This window comes from Macaca nemestrina, chromosome 3, assembly GCF_043159975.1.
Source record: "Macaca nemestrina isolate mMacNem1 chromosome 3, mMacNem.hap1, whole genome shotgun sequence".
NCBI classification, from domain to species: domain Eukaryota; kingdom Metazoa; phylum Chordata; class Mammalia; order Primates; family Cercopithecidae; genus Macaca; species Macaca nemestrina.
The window spans coordinates 79,699,661-79,722,573 of NC_092127.1; the positions used below are offsets into that span (position 1 = coordinate 79,699,661).

The 22,913-nt window shown below is 42.2% G+C and overlaps 1 long non-coding RNA gene across 1 annotated transcript; it reads left to right on the top strand.

Annotated features, from left to right (window-relative positions):
• The first annotated feature begins 1,953 nt into the window (after positions 1-1,953).
• On the top strand, positions 1,954-22,004 carry LOC139362181 (uncharacterized). Its single transcript, XR_011620546.1, has 3 exons — positions 1,954-2,041; positions 18,877-18,945; positions 21,953-22,004. It is a non-coding gene; the product is annotated as an uncharacterized lncRNA (long non-coding RNA).
• The last annotated feature ends 909 nt before the right edge of the window (positions 22,005-22,913 follow it).

Here is a 22,913-nt window from a genome sequence, read left to right on the forward strand (position 1 = left end):
AAATTTGGAAGATTTGAAATTTTAAAACATCAATTATTTTCATCTGAGAACAAGGTATTTTGCTCCATTTATTTAGAACTTCTTTTAAATTATCCAATAAAATTTATATTTTTCTTTATGTCAGCACTGCATATTTCTTGTTAAGTTTACTCCAAGCTATTTGGAATTCATAGCCCCTTCCCCAGTGGTTAGGTTACTTTATTGTGTTCTTTGTGTCATATTATATGACTCAGTATCACTGTAGCTCCTGGCAGTACCCCTGCTGTCAGAATAGTTGATGTGAGCTTTGAATACCAAAGGTCTGGTGGATATTATTTATTCTTCTTGTGCTTGAATGTGGCCACTTCTTATTCTTTTTACTCTTTTTGTTATGGAGAGTTTGTGTGGAGCGTTTACAGTGACCTACTGCTGGACCAAGAACCAGAATCGGTAGTAGCCTTCCTTATTTACATAAACAGTTAACAGGTTGGCTGCCAGTTTTTATAGTGCCACCCCGCAGCGCGGAGAATACACCACTTGTGCTTGTGATCTCTGTTTGCATATCTAATTTCAGGTACTTCCTTTCTCACAGGACTTGTCCCCACCCAGGGCCCCCTGAAGAACCCTAGAAAAAACTTAATTGCTTGCTTTCATTTGAACCCAGAGGCTTGCTACTATATTTGTTAAATAGCTACCTGATATTATAGGACATATAAACTGCCTTATCCTGAATCAGAACATTTCAAAAACAAAGAGAAAAACAATAGCTTTTTTCTACCGCAGCTCTTTATGCCATAAGTGGGGAGTTGATTTTGTTTGAAGGTAAAATAAAATCTTATTAAAAAATTGTTTTCCATTTTTTTCTTTTTTATTGTGGTAAAATACACATAAAATTGACCATCTTAGCCATTTTTATGTGTATAACTCAATAGTGTTAAGTATAGATACATCATTATGCAACTAATCTCCAGAATTTTTCATCTTGTAAAACACATCTCTGCCCATTAAACAATAGCTTTCTATTCCCTGTCCCCTGACAACTACCATTCTCTTTTCTATCTGTGAGTTTGACTATTGTAGGTAACTTTTTGTAAGTGAAGTCATATAGTATTTGTCTTTTTGTGACTGGCTTATTTAATTTAGCAGAATGTTCTCAAGTTTCATCTATGCTGTAGCATGCATCAGAATTTCCTTCTTCTTTTTTTTTTTTCCTGGAGTGCTGTGGCGCGATCTTGGCTCACTGCAACATCTACCTCCTGGGTTCAAGTGATTCTCCTGCCTCAGCCTCCCAAGTAGTTGGGATTACAGGCATGTGCCACCACGCCCAGCTAATTTTTGTATTTTTAGTAGAGACAGGGTTTCACCATGTTGGCCAGGCTGGTCTTGAACTCTTTACCTCAAGTGATCCATCTGCTTCAGCCTCTCAAATGTTGGGATTACAGGCAAGAGCCAGTGTGCCTGGCCAAGAGAAATCTCACCATTTCTGTGGGGTTTTGCTTGTTTGTTTTTTAGAGATAGCGTCTCACTATGTTGACCAGCCTGGTTTTGAACTCCTGGCCTCACGCAATCCTCCCATCTCAGCCTCCCAAAGTGCTGGGATTACAGGCATGAGCCACCCCACTCAGCCTCCTTCCTTTTTAGGACTGAACAATATTTCATCCTATGTGTATACTACATACATTCTTTTTTAAAATCCATTTATCTGTTGATAAACATTGAGTTGCTTCCACTTTTGGCTATTGTGAATAATGCTGCTATGAATACGGGTGTATAAATATTTCTTCAAGATCCTGTTTTCAAATACTTTCTAAGTGTTTTACTAGATGTATCTTATTTGATCCTTACTACAACTTTATAAATCAAAGTACTCTTAAGATCCCAGTTTTATTGATGTGGAAACTGAGGCGTATAGAGGGTGAGTTATTGTGATTCTAAAACTCCTGTGTTTAACACCTCTCTATACTGTTTTCCAACAGAAACTCTAGATATCTTGCACCAAGAAATGGAAAATAAAGAAGAGAAATGAGAACCAAGTTTGCACTGGCTGTCTATAAAATAAGAGGTTGGCATTAACTTTTATCATTCACTATATTCAAAGAATAATATAGTAAAAATTATATTCAGGCTATATCTCTTCTGACAGAATGAATTCCAACAGACCCCAACCTTTTTGGCACCAGGGACGAGTTTCGCTGAAGACAATTTTTCCGTGGGGAGGGTGTGTGGGGCGTGGTGTTTCAGGATGAAACTGTTCCGCCTCAGATCATCAGGCATTAGTTAGATTCTTATAAGGAGCTCGCAGCGTAGATCCCCGCATGTGCAAGTTCACAATAGGGTCCGCGCTCCTGTGAGAATCTAATGCCGCCACTGATCTGACAGGAGGCGGAACTCAGGCCGTCATACTGCCCCGCCCGCTGCTCACCTCCTGCTGTGCCGCCCGGTTCCTAACAGGTCAGGTACTAGCACTGGTCCGTGGCTCGGGGGTTGGGGACCACTGAATTACAAATTTGAGCGCTTTCGAGATAATTCAGGAAAACAACTTGCTTTTGAGTTGCCTTTCAAAATAAATTTTATTCAGATGATTGCTTTGATATAAGTAATCTAGTAAGGCTATTCCGTATTTTCAAAATTAAACTCTCAATTTCCTGTTTGTGTAAATACAGCCATAATGAAATAGATAGGAAGCAAATTAAAAAGGAAAGAGAATGACTGGTCTGTGAAAACCTCATGAAACAGAGTTTCTTATTTAAACTGTTACTATCCACAATTATTGCTTTTAGGGTATTTCTTATATACTAAAATATCCTGTATAATCATTTGAAATATTATTCTAGGAAGGAAAAATGAGCCTGAACAATAGACTCTTCATTGTTAAATAGCCCCTGTGGGAAATACGGAGAACCTGGTGATGACTGTCACCGCATGGCGTGCATTCCTGTGCTATTGATGCGACTGTGTCTTAACTTGCATATATTCCACATATGCTTTTGCAGCACAAATTTCAAAATCTCATGAGAAATGTAAAAATGTGTGCTGGGGACTGTTTCTTAATGGGTTGTCTATAAAGTAAGTGTGTGTGTTGCGTATATCTTGATATTTTTTCTTTTTCACTTTTTTCAACTTAGCTGCACATTAAATCATCCATCTTCCTTGGTCTCAAAACACGGCTGTATTTTCAGGATCAGGAAATAAACATGTTTTTGTTTCCTGCCCCCAAAATAAATTATTTGAGTTGTTTTTCTAGGCTGAATTGTATTTCACTTCCTTTTAGTTTTCTTTTACCACCAGACATTTTTTCAGTCAGTGTAAAATTTATACCCAGTAAACACATTTCTTTCAAAAATGTCAAGTCCTTTCTAAAAACAGATACTATTTAATACTTCTTCCACAAAATTATCCTCAAGATAGATGGAGAATGTTTTACCAAGTCTGATTAGTTTTGGTTGTAAAAAGATATATGTAGCCGTGGATAAATAAAGAACATATCTGAGGCAATTTAAAAATGGTCCCAACTTAAAAATAAGTAAAAGAAAACCTTGCTACTGAGAAAAATATGGAGGTTAGAGGTGAAGTTTTTATAATTGTTACTCTATACTGATCATATTTTTTTTTTTTTTTTTTTTTTTTTTTGAGACGGAGTCTCGCTCTGTCGCCCAGGTTGGAGTGCACTGGCCGGATCTCAGCTCACTGCAAGCTCCGCCTCCCGGGTTTACGCCATTCTCCTGCCTCAGCCTCCCGAGTAGCTGGGACTACAGGCGCCCGCCACCTCGCCCGGCTAAGTTTTTGTATTTTTTTTAGTAGAGACGGGGTTTCACCGTGTCAGCCAGGATGGTCTCGATCTCCTGACCTCGTGATCCGCCCGTCTCGGCCTCCCAAAGTGCTGGGATTACAGGCTTGAGCCACCGCGCCCGGCCTATACTGATCATATTTATACGATGGGGTTTTAGGGTGACAGTACTGGAATCTCATCACAGGGATGTCGATGACAATATCTTAAGTTTAATACATTGCTTTTGGTTATGTGACAGGAACTCAACTCAAATTTGTTGAGCTATGAAGGTGATTTTATTTACTCACTGATTCCAAGAAAAGGTTGAACAGGCAAAGCTGTGGCTTGGGCCTCAAGAAAAATTGGAACCAGGTTTTCAATTGCTGTCAGCACCTTGGTCTTTGTTTCTTTCTCTGCAAGTCTCCTTCCCTGTCACTGTAGACCAGATTCCTCCATGTGGCAGGAAGCATGGCCCACTGACAATTGCCCGAATCCTCCACTGCTAACCACTGTTCCAGACACTGCTGCTGCCCTAAACATGTGCCCTCGGCCCATCTCTGAGGTTACTTGCTGTTGGACAATTGTTCATCTATGGGTCCCAGGCCTGCTACCTCAAGCACCTACATCTTTCTGCCTGAGGATGTTCTCTGACTGGGGGCTGGGGGAAATGGGCTGGGTTGGTAGGACAAAAGTGGCAGGTGATTAATAGGCCCAGGAGTAACACTCAGCCACAGATGATGGGAATGTGTGCATAAATATGTTTCCTTACACTGCAGGGAGAGCATTGTGAGTTTTGTTCTATAGGCCTCTTAGAGGGTGCTCAGCAGGACTGAATATCTTTTATTATTGCTTTCTCCTTTCCCTTTCTCACTTCCACACTCTCTTACCATGCTTCCTGGGATCAGCTCCCAACTAAACTGATGGAATCCAAATCCTTGTCTCAGAGTGAGATTTTGAGACAATCCAGACAAGGACAACCACCAAAGAATAACAGGTTTGGGTTTCCTTTGTAACCCAGTGTAAAATCATGGAGAGATTGTTAGATTGGCTCATCTTAGGTCGAGTGTTTACCCACAGGCCAAGCAGCTGTAGCCATGTCTTGTAAGGACATGTCATTCACATGGTTAGAATAGGGGATAAAGTATTCTGAGTTCGAGATAAAGGGAGGAAGAGAAGGAGCAGGTTAAAAACACAGGAGGATATTATTCACAGAAGATAGGATATATTGGGATGGTGCATTGGTTGGGCATGTAGGACAATAGATATTTACCCATAAAGTAGTTAATAGCATAGTTTATAAAAAGTTTGTTCTGAGTCAATGTTTTTTGATAATTTTATTTTAAATTAATTTCGAACTTACTAAAAAGCTACAAGCATAGTCAAGGAACTCTCATACACCTAGTGCCCAGATTTATCAATAATTTATGTTTTGTCTAATTTGTTTTTATAATTTTCTCTCTCTCTCTGTAAATGTATATATACATCTATACACACATATTATATATATAAAAATAACTTCATAGGTACAAATATATATTCATATGTATTTTTTCCTGAACCATTTCAGAGCATGTTATTTCATCTTATTTTACTTTATTTTAAGAGACAGGATCTCACTGTGCTGCTCAGGCTGGTCTTGAACTCCTAGCCTCAAGCAGTCTTCCTGCCTTGGCCTCACAAAGTGCTGGGATTATAGATGTGTACCACCGCACCCAGTCTGAGAGTACATTACAGATATCATGCTGCTTTACCCCTAAATACTTCAGTGTGTTTTTACTAAGCACAAGGAGTTCTTACATAATTTAAGTGCAGCAGAAAATGCTCAGGAAATTTATCATTGATTTTATGTTATTATTTAACCTACCATCCATATTTAAATTTTTAAAAATTATTAACAGTGTACTTTGTATGTTTTATATTGCTATTTTCCTGCAGTCCAGGATTCAATCCAGCAGCATATGTTCCATTTAATTATCAAGTTTCTCTATTCTCCTTTATCTGCAATAGTTTCCTTAACCTTTCTTTTAAAAAAAAATTTTTCAAATTTATTTAAATTCGGGAGGGTGGTATATGTGCAGGTTTGTCACATGGGCATGTTGTGTGACATTGAGGTTTGGGGTACAAGTGATCCCGTCACCCAGGTAGTGAGGAGAGTACCCGGTAGGTAACTTTTCTGCCGTTCCCTCTCTCCCTCTCTCCTGCCTTAGTAGTTTACCATCTTATGTCCATGTGTACCCAGTGCTTAGCTCCCACTTATAAATGAGAACATGTGGTATTAGGTTTTCTGTTTCTGTATTAATCTGCTTAGCCTCTAGTTGCATCCATGTTGTTGCAAAGGACATGATTTTGTTCTTCCTTGTGGCTGTATAATATTCCCTCATGCATATGTACTACATTTTCTTTATCCAGTCCTCCATTGATGGGCATCTAGGTTGACTCCATATCTCTTCTATTGTGAATAGTGCTGTGATGATGAACATACAAGTACACATGTCTTTTTTGGTAGAACGATTTATTTTCCTTTGTGTATATATGCAGTAATGAAATTACTGGGTTGAATGGTAGTTCTGTTTTAAGTTCTTCGAGAAATCCCTAAACTGCTTTCCACAGTGGCTGAACTAATTTACTTTCCCACCAACGGTGTGTAAGTGTTCAAAGAACATTTTGAAGTTAATTGAGGAAATCTGAATTTGAGCTGTGCATCAGATGAAATGAACATTTACCAAAAAAAGGTAAAGATAATTGCCAGAGCCACTGGGGCCAACAATGCAGGTGAACCTCCTGAAGGGGCTAATGGCCTGGCAGCCCTGCCATGACTTGAAGTTCTCCACTAGGAACAGCTCCAGGAGACCCATGGTTGCATCCTTTGCACCTCAGCCATGTTCTCTTTTTTTTGACTTTGACATTTTTGAAGAGTACAAGCCAGGTACTTTATAGAATGCCCCTTAATTATGAAGCCAATATATTTTTCACTGGTGGGTATGTGGGAAGTAGAAAGAGAGGTAGCAGTGAGCAGGGTCTCCACAGATAGCCTTGACAGTTAGTTCATTAATTTTGAAGTGGCTTCTATTCCACCTGAAATGGTTTGGCTGTGTCCCCACCCAAATCTCATCTTGAACTGTAACTCCCATAATTCCCTCATGTTGTGGGAGGGACCCAATAATGGGAGATACTTGAATCATGTGGGCAGTTTCCCCATACTGTTCTTGTGGTCGTAAATAACTCAAGAGGTCGGATGGTTTTATGAGGAGAAACCCCTTGCATGGTTCTCATTCTCTTTTTTTGCCTACTGCCATCCATGTAAGATGTCACTTGCTTTTCCTTGCCTTCCACCATGATTGTGAGGTCTCCTCAACCATGTGGAACTGTAAGTCCATTAAACCTTTTTTCTTGTGTAAATTACCCAGTCTCAGGTATGTCTTTATTAGCAGTGTGAAAACAGATTAATATGGTAAATTGGTACCAGCAGAGTGGGGCACTGCTGAAAAGATACCCCAAAATGTGGAAGTGACTTTGGAACTGGGCAACAGGCAGAGGTTGGGACAGTTTGGAGGGCTAAGAAGAAGACAGGAAAATGTGGGAAAGTGTGGAACTTCCTAGAGACTTATTGAATGGCTTTGACCAAAATGTTGATAGTGATATGGACAATGAAATCCAGGCTGGGGTGGTCTCATCTGGAGATGAGGAACTTGTTGGGAACTGGAGCAAAGGTGACTCTTGTTATATTTCAGCAAAGAGACTGGCAGCATTTTGCCTCTGCCCTAGAGATTTGTGGAACTTTGAACTTGAGAGAGATGATTTAGGGTATCTGATAGAAGAAATTTCTAAGCAGCAAAGCATTCAAGAGGAGACTTGGGTGCTGTAAAACCATTCAGTTTTAAAAGAGAAACAGCATAAAAGTTCAGAAAATTTGCAGCCTGACAATGCAATAGAAAAGAAAATCCCATTTTCTGAGGAGAAATTCAAGCTGGCTGCAGATATTTGCATAAGTAACAAGGAGCCAAATTAATCCCCAAGACAATGGGGAAAATGTCTCCAGGGCATGTCAGATGTCTTCACTGCAGCCCCTCCCATTACAGGCCCAGAGATCTAGGAGGAAAAAATAGTTTTGTGGGCTGGGCCAGGGTCCCTCTGCTGTGTGCAGGCTAGGGACTTGGTGCCCTGTGTCCCAGCTGGCCCGGCTAGGACTGAAAGGGACCAAGGTGAATAACTAGGGCTGTGGTTTCAGAACGTGCAAGCCCCCAAGCCTTGGCAGCTTCCATGTGGTATTGAGTCTGAGGGTGCACAGAAGTCAAGACTTGAGGTTTGGGAACCTCTGCCTAGATTTCAGAGGATGTATGGAAATGCCTGGATGCCCAGGCAGAAGTTTGCTGCAGGGGCAGGGCCCTCATGGAGAACCTCTGCTAGGGCAGTGTGGAAGGAAAATGTGGGGTTGGAGCCCCCACACAGAATCCCTACTGTGGCACTGCCTAGTGGAGCTGTGAGAAGAGGGCCACTGTCTTCCAGACCCTAGAATGGTAGATCCATGGACAGCTTGCATTGTGCACCTGGAAAAGCCACAGACAGTCAACGCCAGCCAGTGAAAATAGCCAGGCTATACCCTGCAAAGCCACAGGGGTGGAGCTGCCCAAGACAATGGGAACCCACCTCTTACATCAACACGACCTGGATGTGAGACATGGAGTCAAAGGAGATCATTTTGGAAGATTTTGCCCTGCTGGATTTTGGACTTGCATAGGGCCTGTAGCCCCTTTGTTTTGGCCAATTTCTCCCATTTGGGATGGCTGTATTTACCCAATGCCTGTACTCCACTTGTATCTAGGAAGTAACAAACTTGCTTTTGATTTTACAGGCTCATAGGCAGAAGGGACTTGCCTTGTCTTAGATGAGACATTGGACTGTGGACTTTTGAGTTACTGCTGAAATAAGTTAAGACTTTGGGAGACTGTTGGGACGGCATGATTGGTTTTGAAATGTTAGGACAGAATGATATGGTTTGGCTGTGTCCCTACCAAAATCTCATCTTGAATTGTAACTCCCATAATTCCCTCATGCTGTGGGAGGGACCCAATGGGAGATAATCGAATCATGGGAGTGGTTCTTCCATACTGTTCTTGTGGTAGTGAATACGTCTCATGAGATCTGATGGTTTTATATGGAGAAACTCCTTTTGCTTGGTTCTCATTCTCTTTTTTTGCCTGCTGCCATCTATGTCTAAGATGTGACTTGCCTCTCCTTGCCTTCCACCATGATTGTAAGGCCTCCCCAGCCATGTGGAACTGTAAGTCAACCTTATATTATGTCTAGCTCTGAGTAGACTAACACATGAAAGAGAATGTTCATTGATTTAACCTAGACAATACAGTATCAATGGAACATCTGGATGTAATCAAAGTATCAGTGATGACTTTTTCAAATCATTCTTTTTAAAAAAATAATACTATTCAAAGGTGGTCTGTAACCAAAACTTCTATACAGTACATGGATATGTTGAATATATCATAGGTATTTACAGCTAGGTGGAACTAGAGATTATTTAGTGCATTGTACAGAACAAAAACTGTAGATATACTGAACTTAGGAAATTTGACTATGGTAGTCCACAGAAAGTCAAGAGTAGATCCCACATCCTCCTGATATTCTGATCCCTTGCCCAGTGTGCTCTTTCTATTCTTCCCCAAGTCATCAAAACTATGGTACCCTCTGAAGCTGTCATCTAGATTCCTATCTGTGATTTGGTGGTAATGCCATTTTCAGTGTAGTTGATTAATCTCATTATCAAATGAAGCTTTACCTGGAAAGTTTTTACTTTAAGGGCTACTAACAAATGACACTAAAAATTAAACAGCTCTTCTGTACCTCAAAACATTCTGCCAATAGAAAGCCCTCCATATCTCAATGAACAACTGTTTTAATACATTAATCTCTGATGTTTAGATTATTATATTTTAGTTATTATTTTTAATTAGAAAAAGAAAGGAGTCTCTACTCCTTATATTAATTTAAGAGCAATGCACTTCGAAGGAATGCAGACCCATTCCTCTCAGTCGTGACAAAACAAGGGAGAGCAGAGCTCTCTCTTTAAAAGGAAGACGTGGCCAAAAGGCCTTCTGGTGTAGTGGGAAGCACAAGTGCTTTAGAGTCACTCAAATGGAGTTTCAAATTCTGTATCAGTCAATATTTGCAGTATGGCTTGGGCACATTAAGCAACCATTCTGAACTTCAGTTTCCTTATCTGTGTAATAGGATATAGTAATAATATCAATTATTTAACTCTCTCTGGTGCTGTAAGCGCTTACCCTTCTGGATGACAGAAAATGTATTTTAAAGTCTCTGATGTGTTGTTAATGCTCAATGGACTATCTTAGCAATAATTTTCAACTGGGTAATTGTCCACGACCTGTGCTATGAGTAGGTAGTCAGAAGCATCATTATAGGGTGAGGAAGCTGATCCTCTCAGCTGGTGCTAAAAATCATTCAAGACTGTTATAAACAGTCCATACAGTTAGTTATCTTTTAAATTTGCTTTGCTCCAGGTTTGGGACTAGCAGTTAGCAAGAGTTCCCCTTTTCTCCCCGACTTTTGTGACTGGTTAGTTGCATTAAAAACAGGCCGGGCGTGGTGGCTCACGCCTGTAATCCCAGCACTTTGGGAGGCCGAGGTAGGCGGATCACGAGGTCAGGAGATCGAGACCATCCTGGCTAACACAGTGAAACCCTGTCTTTACTAAATATTCAAAAAAATTAGCAGGCATGGTGGCGGGTGCCTGTAGTCCCAGCTACTCGGGAGGCTGAGGCAGGAGAATGGCGTGAACCTGGGAGGCGGAGCTTGCAGTGAGCCGAGATCGCACCACTGGACTCCAGCCTGGGTGACAGAGTGAGACTCCATCTCAAAAAAAAAAAAAAAAAAAAAAATATTTCTTCACTTTTCAATGTTGTCCTAGATTTTTTATTTTCATAGGTTTCACCAGCATAAGAATGTTTTGGGTTAGGGAGTCCTTACAACAAGACTTGTTCTGCACTCCCCTTAGGTGGCCAATGCTGTGATTATGTACCTTTTTCCTTTCTTAATTGAAAATGTGACTTAAGTGTCACATTTGGTATGTTAGTGAAACTAGACATGGTAAAGAGGCTTCTTGAAATGTAAAAACATCTTTATGTTTTTTGCTTTTGTATTAGTTTTCTCACCTCTAAAGCAAATTAATAAAATAAATTTCACAGTTTTTCATAGAAACATTTCTTCCCAGATTAAAGTCAGTAACATTAAGTTAGGCATGAATTACAAAGCTCTGAACATGGGACCTGTAATGAAAACTGCAACTCAGCCATGTAAACACAGCTTTGCACATGTGAACCTATGATACAGACTCAGTCGCTGCCTGAATAGATTTCTCTACTTTCAAGTCCCATGGAATTGTTCCTCTCTATCCTTCTCTTCCTGTCTAAACAGAAAATATACCAATTGTATTAGCAGTTATCAGTATGAATCAGCTGCTTTTGAGCTTGATAATTTTCTTGGAAAAATGTTTTAATAGCAATTTGCCCAGCACAGGACAATCACAGAATTGCTAATTTAGGAAGAACAGGGAAGGTCACCAGTCCAACCTTCCAGTTGCAGTAGGCATTCCCTATTCAGTTTCTGATAGATGGCTAACTAGGCTCTAGCTCATTCAAAAGATAAAATAAGTCATTCTAAGGAAAAAGGTAAGTTTCTGTATGTTGGGCTTTACAATCCTTTCTACCTCATTTCAATCATCATTTTCCAGAAACAGAAAATACAAAACGAAAGCAAACTGGACGTTGTATTATAAACATGCACATGGGCACGCACAACAGCACAGATGCTTAAAATATTAATTAAAAGTCTGGTGGTGAGACTGCTGAGCCTGATAATGAGGACTGGACATTTTACAAACAGCAGTCATGTGCTAGATGCAATGGTGTCTCACAGCAAGGTGTGATTTGTGTGCTCTAGCAGGGAGCTCTCAATCATAAGCCACACGGAGGTTCAGTCTCCTGGTATCTTTATTTCAGAAAGAGCCAGCAGGTGACGGGAAAGCTGTAACAGCTGAAAATAGAACCAGATATGATAGAAAGTACAAGTAGATTTTCTGTGGCATATTGTAAGCTTTATTTCTTGGTAGTCTTATATAGTAGGAAATTTTGTTTTCTGCCTGTCTTTTTATCTCTTCCTTGGGGAGATACTTTGATGATCAGTCCTGGTCTGATATTGAGCCTTCCAGCCAAAGACTACTGCTCATGTTGGGCTGCAGTTCCTGCTGGTGCCTCATTTCACACATGGATTGGTGTGTGAGGTGGAGGAATGACCACGGAGAGCTGGGAGGGAACAGCTGTCTGTCACATAGCAAACAGGGACGGCTGCAGATCAAGGCCAAGCTGAAACACATGGCGGGCTGCAAGGCTTTCAGAGTTGCTGAAAATTGAATCCTTCCTTCTAACTCCTGACCCTATCAAATCACAATGCAGGAGTTATTCTTAAGAAATTAGAGTTCCTAATTTTTATTTTACTCCACATATTTGCTTCTGATTTTACTCATGGTAACCAAAAGAAGACTTAAAAAGCAAAGAGATTAATATTTCGAGAGGTTGAGAGCATGTGTCTCTATTGAAACCTCACTTGTGCTAACCAATAGGCACTCACAGAATTCAGTTCTGTTTTCCACAGCTTGAGTCTCTCGGTGCCAACCTTTTGAATGAATGCTCTTACGCTATCTATTACCAACCATTGAGCCTACCTTATGGTTACTGTTTATTATATACCGGTGGGTCACAAAATGAAAGATTAAGGTCACTATATGTTTATTTGCTATTGGAGATGACTTTAAAAAACAAACTCAGTGGCTGCAGAAATGAAATGTTTAGTCATTCCTGAACACTGATGTGGCCAGAGCAGCCTGTTTACCAGGTTTTAGACACTGACTACTTTCAGGACTCAAGAAATTCTAGCAATTAATGCTTGTTTAGGGTTGTTCCACCTACTTAGCATGGTGACTCTACCCAGCAGCCACGGTTTATTGACAATCCTTTATGTGCCAAGCACTCTACTAGGGGCTTCGGAGAATTACAAAAGAAGAAAGCACACATTAAATTGTAAACTCCTCAAGAGCAATTCAACCAGAGAAACATAAATAAATAGATACCTGTAAATGTAAGTGACAAAATAAAAATCAGTTCTATTCCCTTGAGTGTACTTGGTGCCCTTCGTAATAGATGTGCTACTCCCACGCCATAGGCACTAGGAACAGATACTTTCAGGGGTTCAGGAAATAAAAATCTTGTTAGTGTTTTTTTCTCTCTTGTCCCCAAAATGGTAACTGGAGTGCCATAGTTTCACAGTTCCTAATTAGTAAAGTATGCAACACAGTTTTGACTGAAAAACAGCAATGTTCTCAAGTATCAGAAATGATGCTTGAATTTGGCAAAGTAGTCAGTCCCAATTATGTAGTGAACATGCTCTTTTTCGGAACTAAATGGCCAGGATAGCATGTGTGGGATTCTGAGGATAGACTTTGTGATGCCATGGATCTGAACTAGGCTTGTCAATTTAGTTAATTCACCTAAGAAACACTGATTGAATGCCAACTACCTGCTCAATTCTGTTTTAGATTTGCGAGATTTAAAAATGAATAGCAGAGAGGACTTTTTCTCAATGAGTTCATAGTATATGGGTGAAGGGGAGAAGCTTGGGTGGAGTGCAAGTAAGCAGAAAACTGTATTATCTTATGGCAATTGCTATAGTGATTCTTATTTCCTACTTTGATTTTGTAGTGGCGTTCAGAAGGTTGGCAGCTGGCTTTTGGATTAACACCTCTAGTAAAGTAAAGAAAAATCTACAGATACTTAAAAGTCATGTCAAAATTATTGACAGGTTCAGGGAAAATGCCGGCTTCAGCCCTGAGTGGCTACAGTCCCTCTTTATTAAATTCCAGTCTTCTTTAAGGAATTGGTCAACCCCTTTATTAAGTCCTCTCTTGCTTATATGTCTTGTATTGATATTTGGACCCTGTATACACAATACTATACCTCGAATTGTTTCTTCTTGCCTAGAAGCAAACTCCAAATGGTGCTGTAAACTACACACGGACATGCCATTCTTCGGAGGACCCTTAGATCCACCCCAAGAGGCACCCTAGCTGCTGTTCCCCATTCGAGGCCCCTTTTCAGCAGGAAGCAGCCAGAAGGAGTCATCGCCCAAAACCCCCTAACAGCAGTTAGTGTGGCATCTCCACATGGGGGAATGTTGTGGGAGTTATTAAGAAATTATTTTAGGCAGATAGACAGGAAAAGGGGTCCTTGGGAAGTTTTCTTTCTTTTTTTTCTTTTTCTTTTTTTTTGAGATGGAGTTTCGCTTTTGTTGCCCAGGTTGGAGTGCAATGGCACAATCTTGGCTCACCACAACCTCTGCCTCCCAGGTTCAAGCGATTCTCTTCCCTCAGCCTCCCGAGTAGCTGGGATTACAGGCATGCACCACACCCGGCTAATTTTGCATTTTCAGTAGAGACAGGGTTTCTCCATGTTGGTCAGGCTGGTCTTGAACTCCCGACCTCAGGTGATCCGCCTGCCTCGGCCTCCCAAAGTGCTGGGATTACAGGCGTGAGCCACCGTGCCCCGCCCGAAGTCTTCCTTTTATTAAAGCATCTCCGCAAAACTTTCTTGTAAAGCCCCGGCTCTTATAGCCAGGAAGGCAACCTTTGATATGCAAATACAAGCCATTAGAAACTGGGTCCACCCAAACATGGCGATTCTAGCGGCCTTCTTGCCGTTTGCCACATGTTTCTGGCAACATGGCCGCCCCCACGTAACCCCAGGTGTGTAGAAAGTCTTGGTGCCCTGCATTTGTATTTTAAAAGGCTTGGGTGGGAGGGCCAGCTTTTTCGCCGGCTATGTGAATGACATGCCTAGTCAAACCAATCCCCTGGGCCCTATGCAAATCTGACACCGCCTCCTGCAGCCTCTGTATATATACCTAGCTGGTATCTGTGGCAGGCGGGGTTCCCTCTCTCGGCTTTGGTGTCTGTACAGGGACGCTTCTTTCTTCTCCCTGCCTTCTTGCCCCTCCTTGCCTGTTAAATTCGCCTCTCATTAGAAAAAAAAAAAAAAAAAAGAGGTTGGCAGCTATGCTGCTACTAACGTTTCTGAGGGTGGGGAGGATTTGGAGAGATGGTTCTGTGGCTGTGGATAAGTGTTGTGGGTCACAGACTTAAGGAACAAAATAGAGTGATGCTGTCTCCTGGAATTCTAAAATTCTGGGGCAGTGAATTATCAGGCATGACCATAAGGTGGAAGAGAGTCTGTAATAATCACTGTCAGTGCCTGGGCCTATTTTCTCTCTGGCTTGTCATTGTAGTTCACTATTATCGCTAACTTCTGACAACCTGATCAAGGTATTCTCTGGCAACATGGGCAGGCTGGGTAAGCCAGGAATCTAATGACCCCTTCCCAGACCTCCAGCCCCACCCATAACTGATGGGAGGAGGTGTATGTATCCCAGTTCTTTCACTTGTCTGGTAGAATAACTGAGACTTGACATGCAGAGTTCCAGAGAGCAATTAAGTTCCAGTTGCCCAGAGTGGGTAACACAGCCAGAGTGAAAACACATCTTAATTAGCTGATTTTTTCCCCCTCATGTCTCATTTCTTTATTCCTTCATTGGGATGACATCTACATCAACTGCAGCACTCAAAACTTTGTTTCAGAATCTGCTCTAAGGGAACCCCCGTCTTTGCAAACAATTGTTCACTGACATCCTGGCTGAAAACTAACTCAGCTGGTGGAAGTTTTTGGATGATCCTAGACAGCTGGTAAGGGTGGTCTTTATCAACTTCTCTTCTCAACCAACCCAGTTTTTTTCCTCTCCTGGGTCTAAATAAGACAAAGAATGTCCAAAGGTGAATGGCTGTAGATAAATATTCATGTTCTCAGCCTTACCCATAGACTCCTGCTGACCTAGGCTGATTTTCAGATTTGTTATGTGTAACTGGGTAAATTCCATAATGTGTAAGCTTGCTTTCTTGGCTATAATATAAATAGGTCTGGAGTGGGCCAGTCTATGAGTTGACTTACACGAGGCATTCATTCATTCATTCATTCATTCATTCATTCATTCAAAAAATACTTATTGTGTGCCAAGCAGTATACTAGGCATTGTGAATGTAGCATTAAATAAGGTAGATTTAAACTCATCCTTTATTAGGCTTTGAATGCAAAGCTTATAGAGATGGCAAGAATGAAATTGTTACACGATTCTTGGGGTGTCACTTCACCAGCTGGAAACCTCTGTGGCCAGCTGTGCCTTTGCCTGAGATTTGCTCAGGCCTGCTGGGCCCACTCAGCCTGGAAGGCTGTATTTGCCTCATGTTACTGGCCTGGATCCCATGCCTGCCAAGGATGACTGGAGTGGTGAGGGGTATGTGAGGCAGCAAGTGTGGTGTCTGGCCACTGCACACAGCCAGGCATACTGGCTGTGGTGGGGCGGGTAGCTTCAGGTGCCAGCATGAGCGCTGGCTCCCTGCGAGGCTGTGGCTGGACCGGGTATCCTGCAAGCAGCTTCCATGGCTGGCACGGGGGAACATGGTGGCGCCTGGAAGGTTGGGCGAGGCTGTGGCTGGACCGGGCATCCAGCAAGCAGCTTCCATGGCTGGCATGGGGGAACACGGTGGTGCCTGGAAGGTTGGAGATGTCAGGAACTGCAGAGCCCCAAAAAGAGTGTCACAGCCCTGGCTCAGGGAGCTCCTAGGTCTGGGCTTTCTGAAGGGCTGCAGCTTTTCTCTTTTTTTGTCACCTGCAATATGGTGAGCAAGGGGCATGTTTCAGCCCTGTCTGTGTTATAGCTCTTTCATCCCTGCCATTCGGTGGGTCTCTCATTCTTGTCTTGCACCCAGGAAGAATGAGGTATGTGGACAAGTGGAGGGTGAGCAAGGTGAAGAGGAGCTTTATTGACCAATAGAACAGCTCAGAGGAGACTCACAGTGGGTAGCTCCTCTCTGTAGCGGGGTGTCCTGACTAGTGTTCAGCCCTCAGCAGAGAGGAAACCCTGGAGAGGGCAGCTCCTCTCTGCATCTGGCTATCCCAATGTCTCCTGATTCTGGGGTTTTTATGGGCTTCATAAGGGAGGAAGTGCATGTTGATTCGTCCATGGGTGGTCATGGGCAGGCCAGAAAAAGCACTATAAGTTCCCATTTCTGTCCTTGGGCTGGCAGCCTGGCCCCCAAGCTTCAGGCCTTCCCTGGCTTCACTGGGGACCCACCTCTTTTCATCCAGGAGCCTGTCTGCTTCCTGCCGCTGTTCATGGTGCCCAGGCTGTTCATGCCGAGGGGTGCCTGCAGGCCCGTGCCAAGCTGCCCTTACCCCTGACTCAGTCTGCCTCTCATGCTCATTGGTGCCCAAAGTCCAGAGTGGGCTGAGGTGGAAGGAAGCTGGCATGTCAGTGCTGCTCCAAGCGTGCACACACACTGCGGAGAGATTGTCCAGATTGTCACAGCGTCCAGGCTCAGCCTCAACTTTGCTCTGAGATTGAAGTGGGTGCTGGGAGCAGGGAGAGGCCAGGCAGCAGGAGCAGGCATTTCTGAGCCTGTGGGGGCAGGGGGTCTTCCTGGGCCCCCAACAGTGCAGAGATGCCCAGGTCTGCAGCCATGGCTTGGGTGGCTATAGCTGCATCTGGGAGGGCAGGGTTCCTGCCTGTTCCCAGACTCCAAGAGCACAGGGAGACCTTAGTCTGAAGCCATGGCTGCGAGGCTGCAGCTGTGCCTGGGGAGGGTGAAGCTCCGCCCTGCCAACACGGAAGGGGGTGGGGCTTCCACCTGTTCCCAGCTCCCACCGGTTCCATGAAGCGCACAGCCCCAGCTGTACTTCCCACACTGCAGCCAGTGTCATGACAGTGGCCATTCTAGATGGGCTGCTGCTGCCATCAAAATGGTGCCAGAAACTGGGAGGTATACAATAGTTACATTACACGGAAATACAGAAGCTATGAGAAAAGGAGAGTAGAGACCATTTGGTAGTAGAAGGAGAAGCTGAGAGAGATATATTAATAGAAGCAGAGATGAAGACTTGCAAGGTCATGGTAATGTTACAACACTAGATTTTTGGGACCCGTGAGCCTGCTGATGAGATGGCAGCAAAGTAACTGGGTTGTAAACGCTTCACTAGGTTCCAAGGATAACCCAGTTTTCAAACTCCATTCTGTGAGCTGCCTCTGCTTTAGGTCCTGTTCATCCATGTCTTTGGGATCTGAGATTCTGGTTTCTTATTTTCTGATATATTATAATTGTTATTATTTTTACAGCAGAACTTCATTAGTTAAGGAACCTGTGAGTTCTTTTTCATTTTATAGCTGATTAACACAGAACTGTGAACATGAAATTTAATTCTCACTTTTAACACATAATGAAACTGAAGCCCAATGAGGCAAAGTGATTTTCTGTTGAAGTAAAAACTCCGACTCCAAATTCACAGCATTTTAGATCTATCAGAACAAATAATAGTAACCTCACTTACTGTGAAGAGGCCCAGAAACAAGGCAATCTGTAGAATAGCCAGCATCCTAAAACTGGCATTTCATATAATTTTCAGGCCCAGAAACAAGGCGATCTGTAGAATAGCCAGCATCCTAAAACTGGCATTTCATATAGTTTTCAGAGGCTCATAAAAATCCTGTACATTTCACTAAATTTTCACTGGTCCAATTCACATTTATCAGTGCAATCCTCCAATCTTCCTTTTTGTTTTTGGTTTGTTTTGTGTTACCCCATATACATCTAAGTCAGTAGTATCAGGTTCACCTGGGAAATTGTCAGAGATGAAAATTAACAGACCCCATCCCGAACCTACTAAATCAGAAATTCAAGGTTTGGAGTTGAGCAGTTTGTTTTGATGAGCTCTCCAGGTAATTCCGATGGCATGCTAAAGTTTGAGAATCTTTGCTTTAGGCTAAGAAAATATCTGGATCCACTTATAGCAAATATTTTCCTATAGAAAAATTTTTAAAGAAGAAACAGTATATTATCTTAAAAATTAATCCCTCTGATGCTTTTTAGGTGTAGTTTTGCTGTTTCTATTGTTGTTGTTGATGATGATGATGATGCGTGTTTGTATCTGTGTGTTTTTCAGTTCTAGGTACATGAAATCCAGTGGTGTGCTGGTAAATGTTTAATAACCAGTTCTCTGGAAAGGAGAAAGGTAAATATCCCATTTATACATTTGCTCATTTCTGTGGTGTAAATACTCTGAAAATAGCTGATTTCGAGCTATCAATATGACATTACTGAAGATGGAGCTGGGAAGAGGTGAGCATAAGTGACACTCAAAAGTCAGTACTGGCTGTACTCATTACTTTGGATTCCATAAATTTAAGCATAAAGTTAGAGATCTAGTTGTTATACTTAAATGTTAACTGAATGAATTGTGGAAGAGTAAACTAAGACTATGGGACTGGAATTTTATTTTTTGGGTAGGGAAAAATTTAGTGTGAATAAAGACTTTAACATATCAGAGTATTCTTCCTGGATTTTAGTGAGTGTCACAAAAGTAACAACAGAAAGAAAATTAAGAATGCATTTATTTAGAATATATTCTTTAAATAGCACTCTTTATTACATACTGTAACAAATCAGGCTATTTAAACACAGGCTGTTTTCAGCATAGCACTTTATGGCAATAAAACACTTTGCAAATCAATTTTATTGTTCCTCTCTGCAACCTCAGGAGGTAATAGATATGAGTTCCCTATTTTTACAGATGAAGAAAGTAAGGCACAAAGAGATCTTCAAACTTTCACATAGTGTGTTAATAGAAAAACTGGGATTACGACTTGAGCCCTGGAATTTCCCAGTCATAGTTTATTAGGTTATGTTTTCTGAAATGTGCATAATTTAATATGAGACTTTAATTGGCTTTCGTCTGCAGGGGTGGCTATGCTTTCTGTTGGTACAGTGTTGCAGACCTGAGCTACATTATGATGCTTGTTCTGTCCCTTCTTGCCAGCCTTGATCTGTCCAGAGTCTTTGCTGAGAAGGGCCCTTAGAGGGCCATGATTTCTATGGGATTCCTAAAATCATTCATCCCCCAAACCACAGCTGCTTGGATTAGAGGTGAACGCCAGACCCAGGGGTGACCGATCAATAGATTGGCCCGTGGCCTAAACATAACAGGACTACCATACTCTTCTCCAGAATTTGGAATAACAAAGAATGAGAAAATTAGTGTGGGAGCTGAAAGGTAAAAATCATGATGTAAAGATATGTTGGAAAGGGCAGGGTGAACTGTGGTTAACTAAAATCATGAGAGCAGAAATTACTAGTAAGTAGAAAGTTTGACTCAGAGAACAGATAGAATGATTAGATAAGAAAGCAAGTCGTTAGAGTAAGAAAAATAAATAAATATTCAGGAAAAATAAATAGACATCATGAGAGACAAACCATGTAGCAATTGGGAGCTGGGGGAGACAGAGCAGTCAGTTCTTAGGGCTGCTCCTGTGACTGGCAGCTTTCCAGCTTCTATCCATGTATATATGTACAAGTTCTGCTGCACAGAACAGGAACTCTGCATTAGTGACTTAGCCCAAAGGGGGTTTGTAGTCTTCACATAACAAGAAGTCTGCAGGCAGGCAGCTCAGGGCTGCAGCAGCAGCCCCACAACATCAACAACACACCAAGCTGAGCTAGCTTTCCACTTCACCATCCTGGACAAGCAACTTTTCTCCTCATATTTGCCATCTCACAGCCTCCAGCTTCACATCTATTTCCACGAGAGAAGAAATGATGAAGAGAAATGTGTTTTCCATGTATAAGTATCCGGAATGCAAAACTTCCCCCAAAGATCCTGCTTTTTTTCTCATTACCTAAACAGTGACGTGGACTCTTCGCAAGAAAAATTTTTTTTTTTTTTTTTAGACAGAGTCTCAGTCTGTTGCCAGGGCTGGAGTGCAGTGGCATGATCTCGACTCACTGCAACCTCCACTTCCTGGGTTCAAGCGATTCTCCTGCCTCAGCTTCCCGAGTAGCTGGGATTACAGGCGTCTGCCATTACGCCCAGCTAATTTTTTGTATTTTTAGTAGAGACGGGGTTTCGCTATATTGGCCAGGCTGCTCTTGAACTCCTGACCTCGTGATTCACCCGCCTCGGCCTCCCAAAGTGCTGGGATTACAGGTGTGAGCCACCACACCTGGCCAAGAAAACTTCAAGAAATATAAACCCCTTCTCCTTTTTCTGTTTTTAGTTTAGCACATTGTTGCCCAGGACAAAAATGGGAGTCCAGGGCTGGGTGCAGTGGCTCACGCCTGTAATCTCAGCACTTTGGGAGGCCAAGGCAGGTGGATCATGAGGTCAGGAGTTCAAGACCAGCCTGGCCAAGACAGTGAAACCCTGTCTCTACTAAAAATATAAAAATTAGCCAGGCATGGTGATGTGTGCCTGTAGTCACAGCTACTCAGGAGGCTGAGGCAGGAGAATTGCTTGAACTCGGGAGGCAGAGGTTGCAGTGAACTGAGATCCCACCACTGTACTCCAGCCTGGGCAACAGAGTGAGACTCCATCTCAGAAAAAAAAGAAAGAAAGAAAGAAAGAAAATTGGGAGTCCAGTTAGTAAGAAGAAGGGAAAGATTGGTGAAGCAACTAGCACTGCCTTCCCAGCATACTTATACCTAGACCCCCATTACTTGAGGAACTCGTGTGAATCTTGAAATAAATTAGAACCAGCTTGGAGGTAAGAGGTATGTGGTTGTTCCAGGAAAGGTAGTCTGGTCATCAGTCATCATAATTCTGCCATCTCCGACTTTGAGCAAATATAGCTGGCCCACCCAGAAGAGTGCTATCTTGTTTTAAAGTACTTGGGGGAAAAAATCCAAAACATTAACTGCTAATAGCAAATATGGATTTGTTAACAAGTTGTGCCACACTAACTTTATAAAACATTTAAAAAAATTACACTGAGAGGTGGGGAAATGCTGTAGATACAGAATGTTTTGGTTTTGGCAAGGCAATTAATAAACCCTCTTGGTGTCGCTGAAAAAAGATGGAGATATTTAATTTGATGATGGTAGAATTATCTAAACAAAAAGCTAGTTACATGTATTTACCAAGCTTGATGTTGACAAATAAATTGCTAATCCAACGAGAAGTCTGTAGAGGTGAACCAAGAGAACCTGCCCTTGACTCTGTCCTGTTCAATGTTTCTGGTGGTGACTAGGAAGAAGAGAGAGTTCACTGATCCACAGTTGGAAGAATAGCTTTTAATGATGAGTGATGGAATAAAAATATATGAGCAGAATGGCCATAGGTTGAAAGACTCAGTGACACAAATACAGCAGAGAGAGGATCTGGTTTAATAACAGTTCAAGGGAGAAAAAATAAAAAGGACTCCATTCAAAGTCAACTGTGATGATGCATGGCTTGCTTGCCCCTCTCTCCCTTTATCTTACTCACTTAGCAAATCCCCAACCCAGGTGAAATCCAATCCTTACCATCCCACACCTGCATTTGAGCAGCTGCAAATGGCAGGAGAAAAACACAACCGCATGGGAAGTCCTCACTTTAGATTTATGACCAAATAGGCCCTTAATGCTGCCACTCATAGAAACATATAAATGTTCCTGGTTGCTTTAGGACTTTTCCTCATTTTACTCTCCTAAGTGAATATTTCACACATCCTCCTCTCTCCTCAATTCCTCAGCATCTCCTCCATTATCCTCCTTCTAAGCTGATGCTCCTGCTTTCTGCTTAACTGAGAAAACTGAGGTGATCATAAGAGAAGTTGCACGGTTCCCGCATCACCACTGCGTCTGCTCACTACTCAGCATCTCCACCCACAGGTACCACTTTCTTGTCTGTGACAGAACTATCTCAAGCACATACCTTTCTTTGTGGAGGCACCTTTCTTGTCCCCACAGAGACGTTGCTTGAGCAATTCTCCCCTTCCTCTCCTACATCATCAGTTGTTCCCTCTCTGTTGAATAATTCCCATTAGCATTGAAACATGCAGTTCTTACTCCTTGAATTATTTCCAGTCCTGTGTGACTCTGGGAATTATTTCTCGCTTCTTTTCTGTGTTTCTTTCCTGGGCCTTGGGGAGTTTCTTCAGTTGAAGCTCCTCTAGAGGGAACCCCTGCAGGCCTCCAGAGCTTTTTCTTTGAGCAGTCCTCTTTGCTGTG